At 46.5% G+C, this 13076-nt stretch overlaps 1 non-coding gene across 1 annotated transcript; it reads right to left on the bottom strand.

Annotated features, from left to right (window-relative positions):
- Positions 1-447: 447 nt before the first annotated feature.
- Positions 448-520, bottom strand: Trnaa-cgc (transfer RNA alanine (anticodon CGC)). The gene has a single exon. It is a non-coding gene; the product is annotated as a tRNA-Ala (tRNA).
- Positions 521-13076: the final 12556 nt, after the last annotated feature.

A 13076-nucleotide genomic window follows, 5' to 3' on the forward strand; every position in this document is an offset into this window, starting at 1 on the left:
AGAAGCGCATCATGTCTGGGGGTTGCATGCTAGAATAGAGATTGAAAATGTATCCAAATGTGTTAAAGTGCTAATTTCCGATTTCGGGTGGGATGGAATAGGTGGGGCAGAGCTCTACATCAATTAGCAGATGACTATGGAATATTATCAAACTCGTTCTCCCCCAGACATTCGCCTTACTGGTGTGACACTTTCTATTACAACAGTGCATGGTGACTGTGCATTATGCGTGAAGTAGGGTGACAACTGTGTTCATCTAAGACATCCATCAATTATGGTGGTGGTGGTTAGTGTTTAACGTCCCGTCGGCAACGAGGTCGTTAGAGACGGAGCGCAAGCTCGGGTTAGGGAAGGATTGGGAAAAAAATCGGCCGTGCCATTTCAAAGGAACCATCCCGGCATTTGCCTGAAACGATTTAGGGAAATCACGGAAAACCTAAATCAGGATGGCAGGAGACGGGATTGAACCGTCGTCCTCCCGAATGCGAGTCCAGTGTGCTAACCACTGCGCCACCTCGCTCGGTCCCCTCAATTATGAAGTTACACAATCTGGACTCTGCCATACGTCTTGCACTGGGCAGACTGAATCGTTGGTTGCGCAGCATAGACTCTGCATACAATGATGTTGTAATAATGGCTCTGAGCACTATGAGACTTAACTACTGAGGTCATCAGTCCCCTAGAACTTAGAACTACTTAAACCTAACTAACCTAAGGACATCACACACATCCATGCCCGAGGCAGGATTCGAACCTGCGACCGTAGCGGTCACGCGGTTCCAAACTGACGCGCTTAGAACCGCACGGCCACACCGGCCGGCAATGATGTTGTAAACTCCCTTCGTGTGCATAGTATGCATGTTGACGATCTTAAGCAACACCTTTGTTCGCACATGAAGCCCAAACCTAATGACAAACACATGAAATGTGAGTGTGAAAAACCTGAGTACTGTGAGTGATCTATCGGCATGAGTGAGATATGTGCTGAATTTATTGCTTGCGAAAAAGCTTTATTTGGTAAATACTGTACATGTGCGAAAAAGTAGAAGATAAATACAGATTCTAATGATAGTCCTGAAATACTACACCCTATGTATGATTTTTAAATAAATAATCTATTTATAATCTCAAACGGTGTTTGTGTTTTATTTCATACCTCTCTCTCATTATAATCACAGTATTACAATTTTTTTTTTCAATGCTACACTCCTGGAAATGGAAAAAAGAACACATTGACACCGGTGTGTCAGACCCACCATACTTGCTCCGGACACTGCGAGAGGGCTGTACAAGCAATGATCACACGCACGGCACAGCGGACACACCAGGAACCGCGGTGTTCGCTGTCGAATGGCGCTAGCTGCGCAGCATTTGTGCACCGCCGCCGTCAGTGTCAGCCAGTTTGCCGTGGCATACGGAGCTCCATCGCAGTCTTTAACACTGGTAGCATGCCGCGACAGCGTGGACGTGAACCGTATGTGCAGTTGACGGACTTTGAGCGAGGGCGTATAGTGGGCATGCGGGAGGCCGGGTGGACGTACCGCCGAATTGCTCAACACGTGGGGCGTGAGGTCTCTACAGTACATCGATGTTGTCGCCAGTGGTCGGCGGAAGGTGCACGTGCCCGTCGACCTGGGACCGGACCGCAGCGACGCACGGATGCACGCCAAGACCGTAGGATCCTACGCAGTGCCGTAGGGGACCGCACCGCCACTTCCCAGCAAATTATGGACACTGTTGCTCCTGGGGTATCGGCGAGGACCATTCGCAACCGTCTCCTTGAAGCTGGGTTACGGTCCCGCACACCGTTAGGCCGTCTTCCGCTCACGCCCCAACATCGTGCAGCCCGCCTCCAGTGGTGTCGCGACAGGCGTGAATGGAGGGACGAATGGAGACGTGTCGTCTTCAGCGATGAGAGTCGCTTCTGCCTTGGTGCCAATGATGGTCGTATGCGTGTTTGGCGCCGTGCAGGTGAGCGCCACAATCAGGACTGCATACGACCGAGGCACACAGGGCCAACACCCGGCATCATGGTGTGGGGAGCGATCTCCTACACTGGCCGTACACCACTGGTGATCGTCGAGGGGACACTGAATAGTGCACGGTACATCCAAACCGTCATCGAACCCATCGTTCTACCATTCCTAGACCGGCAAGGGAACTTGCTGTTCCAACAGGACAATGCACGTCCGCATGTATCCCGTGCCACCCAACGTGCTCTAGAAGGTGTAAGTCAACTACCCTGGCCAGCAAGATCTCCGGATCTGTCCCCCATTGAGCATGTTTGGGACTGGATGAAGCGTCGTCTCACGCGGTCTGCACGTCCAGCACGAACGCTGGTCCAACTGAGGCGCCAGGTGGAAATGGCATGGCAAGCCGTTCCACAGGACTACATCCAGCATCTCTACGATCGTCTCCATGGGAGAATAGCAGCCTGCATTGCTGCGAAAGGTGGATATACACTGTACTAGTGCCGACATTGTGCATGCTCTGTTGCCTGTGTCTATGTGCCTGTGGTTCTGTCAGTGTGATCATGTGATGTATCTGACCCCAGGAATGTGTCAATAAAGTTTCCCCTTCCTGGGACAATGAATTCACGGTGTTCTTATTTCAATTTCCAGGAGTGTATATGAGTTACTCAGATGATCAAGTTACTCTTCATGAGTAAAAATATAGCTGTTTTCTCTGTGTAGTCAATATAGCTCAGTCGTTTAAGTGATGGAACTATAGCGGCTACATATACTATTATTATCCTTTCAACTGTATTTTTATATATATATATAGAGATCAACTACTTGTCTGTACCCGCCGCATTTAGTATAATGGCGGGCTAGGCGAAGCATCCTCGCCACAAGAACTTTGTTGTCGGTGACTGGTCCTATGAAGATGCAAATGAAGACCTGAAGAAGAACAAGAAGAACGGAATTCTCCTTCCTGATAATATACAAGCAATTATTGTTGATCCATCCAATTGTGGGAAGAGCAATGTCCTCATGACTCTGCTGACACATGTAGATGGGGGCCGATTTCAACATGTTTGTGTATTCTCAAAAACACTGTTTTAACCCAGGTATCAGCTACTGCAGGAGATAGTGCGCCGTGTAGATGGTGTTACATACACGACGTTCAGTGAAAGCGGTGATATCCCTCCACCCGAAAAAGCAAAGGCAAACACAGTCTTCATATTTGACGCTGTTGCTGTGGAAAACCAGGACCAAATTCGAAAATATTTCTGTTTCGGTCGTCATATAGGTGCTGATGTATTTTTTCTGAGCCAGACATTTTCCAGAATCCCGAAACAGTTGGTTATGGATAATGCAAACCTCATTACAGCCTTCAAACAAGGCAATCTAAATTTAAAACACATTTATCAGGCACATGTCGGAACGGACATGTCGTTCAATGATCTTGTAAAGATACGTGCTCATTCACAGTATGGCTTTCTCGTTATTGATAAAACAAGAAGACTGAGTTATGATGGGCACAGGCGAAACTTTCTAGAGTGTTTGCATATACAGCATGGTAAGAGAGCTTAGTACATCAGTACACGCTACACCACGGACAAATTCGCGCGTATGTCTAGCTCTCAACCCGAGAGAATGGCTGTACTCAGACAGAACATTCGCCTGTACATGGATGCGAAAATTCAGGCTGTTGTGCATAAAGTTGGAGATATGCGCAAGGAACTAGAGACGTATTACCAGACTCTTCTGAGAATGGTGAATACGTTAAATGAGCTAGTTAATCAAGTCAGTAAGAAAGTAACAGAAGTAACTGAAAAGGTCGATGCTATAAAGGGTAACACAGATATAGATTTCCTTGATGTTGAGAAGCGCGATCAAGATCATAGTAAGAGGAGGAAGAAAATGACCAGATATATAAAGCCTCACGATGCGGACATGTCTGATTAGTATACACCGAGATGTCGACGAAGCACAAAGTGATTCAGCCGTGTAAAGTAGTTTGTGAGAAATTACGGTTGCTCAGCTTAGGGCATATAGATCAACAGCAACCACTAAGAGAGACCTTTAAGCCGGTTACTCAGTCTCTCCGGCAGCTCTCAGCAAAAACAAAAACACACGATAACGAGGGTGTTGCCATTGATGAATTCATTATTCGTCACACCCCAGGTTAGATAGATAGAACATTCGGCGTTAGCAGGGAAAGACCGTACATGCTTGGTACACATCCTATAATTGTAACTGAAGACACAATACAGATTGGTGATATACAGTTGGAGAGAACACCTGGCTTAATGAATCTTATTTTTCTAAGAACTAACAAAAAACCTATAAATTATTCAGTTAATGACAGGGAAACGTACCGTGAAATACTGCACATGACTGATGTACACAAGATCATGAAAAGCCTGAGCAACAAGAAATATAAAACCAATACTTGAGGGCGAAAACGACGGCATCGGTGGCGATGGTACTGAGATTGAGCATACAGCAGTGAACAATCGAATCCCTCAGTACATATATAGTGACGACTCCAACGAACTAATAGATCGACTATGGCTACCCGTGGCTTCAGCTGCTGCAGGTAATGCAGCTCATTCGAATGAGGTTGTTTTCATAATCGCGGAGCTTCGAGAAAGAGGTATCACTGAATATGTATGGAGACAGTAGTTCGAGAACTGCACAATCCGGCACGCAAAACATACCCTGGCAGGTACGTTACGATTAAAGGACTGGATGACTTGTTGGAAGCTGATCCTGTAGATATGCGACAATATTCACGTGAGAATAATGAATTCAAATACATTTTAATTGTTATTGATAAATACTCCACCACTCTGCTGGTCGTCTTGCTGCATAAATAACGTTCCCATTCCTCACTGCGCCAAACAGATGGACGTCGGACGGTGAGAAATCCGGGCTGTAGGTACGACGGACGAGGAACAGACCAACCGAGTTTTGTGAGAGCCTCTCGGGTGCGGCACACTTGCTGTTGTGCAGCGTGGTGTTTGGCTGGGATCCGTCCATCAGCACGACTGGGGGTGTCCACACGATCCAAGACGCCAGGAGTGACGGCTGTGTGCGGACAGGTGTGCGCCGCCTTGTTGCGATCGTGACAGACCCTTCTTCCGACGGCTCACCGTGCTTTTGCTCACTGACAGGTCTCCGTAGACATTCTGCAAGCGCCTATGGTACCTGCAATGCTCTAGTTTTCCGCTAAAAGAAACTCGAGCAAAGTCCTCGGTTACAGACGCCATTTTCAAGGCAACTTCGTGAAACTATCGGGGCAGAAGCGGGAATAATCCACCAAGTCCCACAACAAATTACGCATTTTTTTCTCCACAAACAGTCTGAGAAAAAAAATGTGTTGCATTAATTATTGAATGTCCCTCGTACAACTACAGAATGGATCGTGTGTTTGACCCTGTGCAAGAGTGTTTTAAACCCTAACAAACAGTATTTACAATGTGCTCCACTTTACTCTGTGCCAGTCAAATTCATATGATGTCACCTAACGGATAAATTGCAGAACTGCTTGCGTGTGGTGTTTAACAACGTTCTGCAGTTTGTGTACTGGGGTAATAAGAATCCCTGAAAAGTGGCTGGTGTACAAATAAACCTTCCTGACGCCGGGGACAGACCAAAGCTTATAAATTATGTTCTGTCTGCAAACACTTTTAATTATCTACCTGTAACGTACGTGGAGATTCTTAACACCCACTCCGGTAAAGATGACATAAATATTACATATAAATGCTACATTAAAGCGGGTGAAACAGATTTCTCTCAATCCAGGACATAATTCTCCACCATACCGTCAGATAAGGATACCGTCGAATTATGACTGGTACCTCCTAACAATATTATCCCACAAGTCCTAATGTATCTAACGGACTTAAGTCATTCCCCATTAAAGCACTTACGCCTTTAAGTGCAGGTAATATGTTGTGTGTACGAAAAGAAAACTGGAAAGGTAAGAGATCAAAGGCAAAAAACGAAAACTGGAATATATAGCAAAGACAGTTTCTACAAAGGACGAATATAAACTGCAACTGGAAAAAGAAGCTATTGCAGATATGCAAGCAAGGTTTAGACAGTGCTTTAAACACAGTGTATGGTCAAATCTGGCTATGACTGGGAAATGTAAAATATCTGAATTTACAGTAAACAGCAATGGAAATCAAACACTTGTCCGAACACTGACCAAAACTTTGGACTCCAATATGCTTACTACATTAAAGAATACACGAATTATTTTTTATAAACTACCGATCTCATTTGGATCTGCTTAAAAAGAATGATTCTAGTGTATCTAAGTATGACGGCCTGGATGTTGTGCACCTAAAAAGAGAATAACCATTTATAAAGTTTGAAACCGATGACATAATACAACATTTAATGGACGCACATTTGCAAAAATTGTAAACTTTAAGTTCTATACAGACGTTCCGTAATAATGTGGAGCAGAGTACTTGCCAAGGAAGACGTGGAGGCTTTGAACAGCAGTTTTATGCAGGAGATAAGAGGCAAAATTAAACTGCAAGGAGGAACTGAGCTAATTATTAAAGAGCCATAAGACAGATAGCCATAAAACAAATAGTCATAGCCTAGATAGACCTCAAGAGAGGTGACCTAACGTAGTTTGTTATATTAACAAGCCTACAACCTCTCCCTATACTGCTGAGCTCTAGAGCGACCCACACCGACTGAAGAGTGCCAGTTATAAAAGACGGAGTTGGGGAGGGCAGCTAGAATCTTATTGGTCCGTTGGGTTTTCCGCCATTTTATTGTATGTACTCCCATTGGCTGAGAGACATAGGGAGGGGTTTCCCGCCAATTTTAGGTCAAGTGACCGGTATTGAGTTAAATCATGATCGCGAACACTACTCGCACAATTGCCTAGAGCTTATGGATGGGGGAAAGTTCCCCTGGGTGACTTTGATCTATTCGCGATACTTCCCCAGACGGGGCAGGTGGGACACTTCTTGCTATCCTGTTGTCGCTTACAATAGCATCCGTTTACATACTGCTGTCTCGAGTTGCTCGTTTCTTTAAAACCTGTCATCTTGAGATGCGTGTCCCTGCCGTACATTTTTAAACAAAGGTACACGTCTACGAGCATTTCTGTGAAGTCTAAAATACGTCAAGATGAAAAACATTAATTTGTATTGTTTTCTGTATTTTAAACCATCTTGGTTAACAACCTTACAGATCTGTAATTACGAATTTATATTTGCAATGAAAACTGGATTTTTGCGTGCAGTATGTATTTACAAATACGAAGATGTGCAGTTTTCATAAAAGCGACAGTTAGACATTTTTTACTTAGCATATTACGTGATAAACTTTACCTTTGAAGTGCGTGAGTACCCGGTGTTACACTGGTATGCGTGTATCCCAGTCTTTTATTACTTTAACTTCTGCTTCCCTATCTCTCTGTCAATCTCGTCTTCCCCTCTCCGCCTGTCAATCTCCCCCCGTTGCCACACCACCTTATAACCTCCAACCCAATACCTGGTTGCTGAGTCTTACCCCCCCCCCCCCCCCCTCTACGATTTCATTCCAGATATTAATATGTAGTAAATTGCCTGTGTATGCACTTGCCACATGTATTTCATATCATTTGTTGAAGATATTTCACACATACTCTGATCCCTGAACGTGACGACCACCTACGTAATAGCCGGGATAACAGCGGCGACATGTCTATCGGGTTGAGATCCGGCCAGTTGGGGGGCCTCAGCGCAGAAATCGGAACTCGCCACTGTGTTCCTCGAACCACTCCGTCTCACTCCTGACTCTGTGCCACGGCGCGTAGTGTTGTCGAAAGACGCCACTGCCGTCGGGGAACGTGGTGTGCGTGGTCTGCTGCCCTCGGCCGCCGTGGCGCCTCGCACGAGCTCCACTGCAGCCACGGATGATGGCCGCCGCCAGCTTGTCTCTGCGGCCATCGAGGAGCTGTTGCCCTGCCACGGAAGACGGATTCGCGTCCTCCCATCGGAATGACGGAGCAAGTTCGCGATTCATCAGACCGTGCAACGCTCTGCAACGTAAAGTGCCGGTGGTCACGTGCCTACTTGAGTCGCAGTTGCCGATGTCGCGGTGTTGACGTCGGCACACGCACGGGCCGCCGGCTGCGGGCGCCCGTCGTTACAACACTGTGTGTTCAGTCACACTTTTGCTCTGCCCAGTTCGCAGCCCGTCCTGTTTTACCAGCCTACGACGTCCCATATCGCAATAAGGGTTGGCCACGCACGCCCACGACGCCTGCGCGTGGTTTCGCCACACGCTGAAGACAGTCGCCACAGCACTCCTCGAACATCCGACAAGTGGCGCAGCTCGCCAGCACTGCGTCTGCCTGACTAGCAGTCGTTCCCCGCCAGGTGACGCTGCTATCGCCTGGACGGGTTTCTGTCGAAAGGAGGTCGGTGGTCACGATTTTCGGACTGATCAGTGTAACTGTACACATATTTGACCCGTATCTGTATCGAAATTCCAACTGCTGTTTCGTTTTCGTGCAGCTCAATGTCTATCGTGTCGTATATCCTTAACTGCGTGCCGTACAACTACATAACTTTGGACTTACATGCAGTGGTGTACGTGGATACCGCCTGCAAAATGTGTCGCGAACAGAGTTAGCAAAACAGTAATAAATTAAAATATCACGCACGATTCAGTAGTTTTCCACGCATCTCAGTATTTGACTTGAGAACTTCTAAACCGTATGTCGTACAGCGATACATTTTTGTAGGTGCATTCCGTGGCATATGTGGATGGTGCCTGTGAAAAGTGTAGCGAATAGAGTTAGTAGCAAAGAAGCAAAAAAATTTAAACGGTACTTACGATGCTGGACACTGTCACGCATTCCAGTGTTCGTGACGTCATTTCTCCAGAACTATACATCACGCAGTAGTATAAGCATCATGTTACTGATACATTCAGTTGTATGTGTGAATGCTGTCTGCAAAATGGTTGCGAACACAGTTATTACTATAGAAGTAATAAATTAAAAAGGCGTGCGTAATACAACAGTTTTGCTGCACGACCAGCGAAAATGTAATAAGAGACATTCGTAAAGGTTTCGAATTATGTGTAGAGTTTGTTGTGAATCACTGAATGCAGCCGTACTGCGTGAATACAACCCGGTTAGCCGATAGCTGGCCCGCTCCTAGGCCCACAGCTATTCTTTCCAAACAGTAAGTGATGTGCGTACACAATGCTGTGTAGGAGGAGATGTGCAACATACGTACATCCATTTCTATAATATGTATGGATTTATGGTTAACGTAAGTATTTGAACTGAACGAAACAAAAAATTTAGGAAAATAATAACCGAAACGAGACACGAAGAGGCGACATAGCGTTTACCAGTCTCCGTCGCTAGTGATTTTTCCTGTCATTGTAAAGGATACTTTGTACAGAAATGATTGTAGAACACGCACATTTGGCTGGCGCCTCACAAGCCACACGTGCATTCTTCTACAGAGCCACACCGCCTTACTTTAGGGCATCAAAGTGACTCGCAAAACTTGAAAGTCTATTTTACGAATTTGATGAGAGTTGTGTCGAACGGCTTTGGTTGGTTGATATTTGAGGCTTGAACCTCAGGTACCACAAATATAAAACAACGATAAGAATCCGATATCAGTCCGGTGCTCAAAAATGGTTCAAATGGCTCTGAGCACTACGGGACTTAACATCTGTGGTCATCAGTCCCCTAGAACTTAGAACTACTTAAACCTAACTAACCTAAGGACATCACAAACATCCATGCCCGAGGCAGGATTCGAACCTGCGACCGTAGCGGTCACGCAGTTCCAGACTGAAGCGTCTAGAACCGCACGGCCAGAACGGCCGGCCTAAGTCCGGTGCCCTTATTAAATTTTAACATAAGATTATAATTTTTGACGAGCAGATTGAAATACCATTTTAAATTTCTGTCATTAACTATACGAAATAGTGATAGTTAAATTCTTGTTGCCCCTGGGAACAACCTGTAACTGGCAGTGCTACGGTCGCAGGTTCGAATCCTGCCTCGGGCATGGATGTGTGTGATGTCCTTAGGTTAGTTAGGTTTAAGTAGTTCTAAGTTCTAGGGGACTGATGACCGAAGATGTTAAGTCCCATAGTGCTCAGAGTCATTTGAACCACTTTGTAACTGGCAGCGCGCGCCGCTTTATCCGTTTAGCAGTGTTACGGGCGGTAGTCGGAAGGGGCGAACACAACTCTTGTGGCTCGCCTTCGTTATTGGGTCCCGCTCCTATAAAACGTTATTATCAACGGAACAGGAACAGGAGGCAGAGAGGAACAAACTGTGTGTTGGGCACGGCAGTTCTCGGCGAGAATTGCGCCTGCGGTTGCAAGTTAAATTAGCAGTGCGGACGGCGCCTTTACAGACAGTAAGTGCCGGGGGAAATACGGCGCGATCCGAGGAACGTGGTGAGGCGAATGCATACAGATGCTGGCGCCGGCGCCGGCGCCGGCGCTGATGAAGCAGGGCGGCGGCGGCGGCGGCTGCGCGAGTGCGCCACGCGCCGCTCAGCCAGGAAGTCACGCGCTGCGCCGATCGCTTTTTGGTACGCTCTCCGAACTCGGGCAGCAAAGCTTTTTCGCGACCTGATCGTCTTTCAGTAGCTTCTGTGACTGTGACGAAACATTCGAGAACGTGACAAACGAGTGGCCCATACAATGTTGTCCCTATGAATCACTCTTCGCATCAGCTTTCCCGGCGATTAATTTTATGCGGCGATTCCACTTTAGGCGGCTCCGACGGCTACTCTTAGATGATTCATCGCCATCAGAGACATCGAACAGTAACGGTCCTCCTCGCCTATTTGTGTGAAACACGTTACACTTATTTACGTAACGATAGCTGGTGGCCGGCCTGTGTGGCCGAGCGGTTCTAGGCGCTACAGTCTGGAACCGTGCGACCGCTTCGGTCGCAGGTTCGAATCCTGTCGCGGGCATGGATGTGTGTGATGTCCTTAGGTTAGTTAGGTGTAAGTAGTTCTAAGTTCTAGGGGACTGATGACCTCACAAGTTAAGTCCCATAGTGCTCAGAGCCATTTGAAACATTTGATAGCTGGTGTGCTCGTGTGCGGATCTTCCTGCACATCGCTCCGGCCTACTGCAGACGACAGCAACGTCCAGGAATACCTGACGGACGTTATCGACTAGATCGTGTGTACGACTACATAACGGCCCTGCCTAAGACACTCTCTTTATATCTGTCGACTTCGTTGTGTTAAGAACAATCTGTGCAGGTCTATCTGCAAGGACGTGCACAAATCTGGCCGGATACTCGCTAACCTTATATGTCGATCACTTTTAAGGTTCCGTACCTCAACCGCGGCCCTTGTAGGGTCTGCCTGTCCGCCTTTCCCTCAGGAACTGATAAGAGGCATCGAGCTGAAACTTGCAGCAGTTCCGCATACTTCAAAGACCACGCGCTAGTCGAGGAATGGAATGTTCCGCCACAAAAACTGCTTACGAACCTTGTGGCCAGTATGCGAGCGCGTTCCAGAACATAGGTTGCCGTTCGTGGTCATCACACACCTTATTAACACTTAGGTCCCGCCTTTTGCAATGACCATCGTAAATTGCGATCACTTCAGTGTAATTATTGTCTCTGAATAATAATGTCACTTCTGTACGTCTCATTCCGTATTTCTTTCAGTCCTTCTGTGTCATATTGCAGCAGTTCTACATATGTACGGTCCAAGTTTCAGCGAGCTACGATACTTGGCAGTGACTCATAATGCAAAAGTTAATTTGCTCGCTAGAGTAGGTTCTTCTTTTTCTTCTTCTTCTTTTCATTATGTCCTGGCGAGAAAATACCCCGGGAATGATCCTTTCCCATCTTACAATTTTCGTGTCAGAATTGCAGAACGTGACCGTGAAATTTTGCAGTTGTTTCGAGATGCTGAACAGAATCTTGCGCCATTCTCTGTCCGTTCTCAAGTATAGAGAATTAATCACGATTACCACTCGCCGGAATGAAGACCACGCCACGACATCGCGTCCTCTCTCTCTCGTCACAGAACACACATTCCGCTTTGTCTTATTTGGAAAGACACAGCTGCTCAGAAGAGTGCCGCAGCGGATACGGGGACTCGTACAAACAACATAACGGAGATTGACGGCGATACTCAAAAATTTTTCTTCCGCTCTTGATTGACTTGGGTCTTTTCTTACTTACGATCAACTGTCTCTTTACAATTTCATTTCTTCTGTCCTCTGTGACCGAGAACAGAAATCTTTCACGGGTCTGAGTGCCACAGCAATGTGAGATGCCTGCTGGACCTTTACAGAAGTTTGGAATATCGTAGAGTTTACTACAGTGACTTCTTATAGGCTTGTACAATTCCTTATTAACAAAATAAACATGATTTCTTCCTTCTGAAAACAGGATAGTTTTGGTTAGTTACAAAAAAATCATTGCAAAACAAAACAGGCTCTCGCCAGAGAGTACATCTTTTAAAAAAAAAAAAAACGGTGAAAACTTTTGTGACACGATAGTGATTATGAGTGTCTAGTAGTGAGTATGCCCTCCCCACATACCAGACGAGCGCTTGCTCTGTATGAGACTGCCAAGTTTATCTTGCGGTACGGGATCCCACTCCTCAATGGCAGCTTCAATGGTGTCCCGGAGATTGTCTGCTGTCGCATCATTATTGATGCCCAGAACGTTACACTTGCACCTGCAAACGGCTGACCTTCCTAGCACTTCTCCAACCCCTAAGACCTCTAGTGTCCGGTCGCAAGGCAATCCTGGTCTCGCCAGCAAACATGGCATTACCCCATTCTGCAATGGCACAATGTCGATCTGCAGGACTCCAGGTCATTCGATTAGATCGGTTCCGTCGATTCAACGCTAAACATCTCATCGGTCTTCTGGTATGAGGACCATCCAGATGCAATCTCCTACGCACTGTTTGGTCTGCGTTACTAATCCTTGTTGGCCGAGAAAAGTCATTTCCAGTATTCCTGGCAGTAGATGTCGGTTGTCTGCGAGTCGACAGTTGGACCAAACGATCCTGCATTGGTGTTGTCATACGAGGGCGACCACCGCGAGGTCTATCGTTCACATTTCCCGAGTCTCTGTACTTTCCCCAC

Source organism: Schistocerca nitens, chromosome 2, assembly GCF_023898315.1.
Source record: "Schistocerca nitens isolate TAMUIC-IGC-003100 chromosome 2, iqSchNite1.1, whole genome shotgun sequence".
Lineage (NCBI taxonomy): Eukaryota > Metazoa > Arthropoda > Insecta > Orthoptera > Acrididae > Schistocerca > Schistocerca nitens.